Genomic DNA, 1011 nt, shown 5'->3' with positions numbered 1-1011 from the left:
TCTAGTACCTGACACCTCACAGTTATCAGAATACTATGACTATATTCTTTATGCTTTACTTTGCTTACTATATATAGGCTGTTGGTTTTAAAGAAAGAAAACATGGGCCCTAGACAGTTTTGCTCAGTGGGTAGAGCACTGGCCTGCGAACTGAAGGGTCCCAGGTTTGATTCCAGTCAAGGGCACATACCATGGTTGCAGGCTCCTCCCCGACCTGGGACCTGGTCAGAGCGCCTGCAGGAGGCAACCAATCAATGTGTTTCTCTCACATTGATATTTCTCTCTGTATTCCCTTCTCTCTTCCACTCTCTCTAAAAATCAATGGAAAAATATCATCAGGTGAGGATTTTTAAAAAAGAAAGAAAATATGGGAATGGATGGTGATAATGACTGAGGTACTTGGTCAAATTCAAAGAGACAGAAAGTAGAATAGTCAGTGCCAGGGGCTGTTGGGAGGAGAAAATGGTGCGTTATTGTTTAATAGTTTTAAAGAAAGAAAAAGTCATGGGAATGGTTGCACAATAACGGTAACATACTTAATGCTGCCGAACTGTAAACTTAGAAATGGTTAAGATGGTCAATTTTGTTATGCCTTTTTTTGCCACAATAAAAAATTAAAGTATCGACAACTTGTAGAGAGGAAGTGGTTATGATGTCACAGATCAGAACAGAGCTTGCTGGGACATTGCAGGTAGGGTGGAAGAGGTAGGTATTGTTGACTTGTTAAGATCACATGAAAATGTCATACAGACTTAAAGGATTTATTGCTCCGCAGCTGGATGAAGAGATGAAGAACATAGAAAATCTTGCCCTTTGCAAACTGCTCAGATGGAGAAAGACTAATTAAAAAAATGGTTTCCCTGACTTTTAAGAAAGGGCACATTGCTATCTGCTCCTACACAGATTCTTCCTCCCCCCTTTTCAAGTGTGCTGAGAGCCAGCAGCTTGAAATTAGCACAAGGTGGCCACACAGCAACTTATGATTTGAATTTACATGTAGTCATTTATTTT

This window comes from Myotis lucifugus, unplaced genomic scaffold (genome assembly GCF_000147115.1).
Source record: "Myotis lucifugus unplaced genomic scaffold, Myoluc2.0 scaffold_1190, whole genome shotgun sequence".
NCBI classification, from domain to species: domain Eukaryota; kingdom Metazoa; phylum Chordata; class Mammalia; order Chiroptera; family Vespertilionidae; genus Myotis; species Myotis lucifugus.
This window is presented reverse-complemented; position numbering follows the sequence as displayed.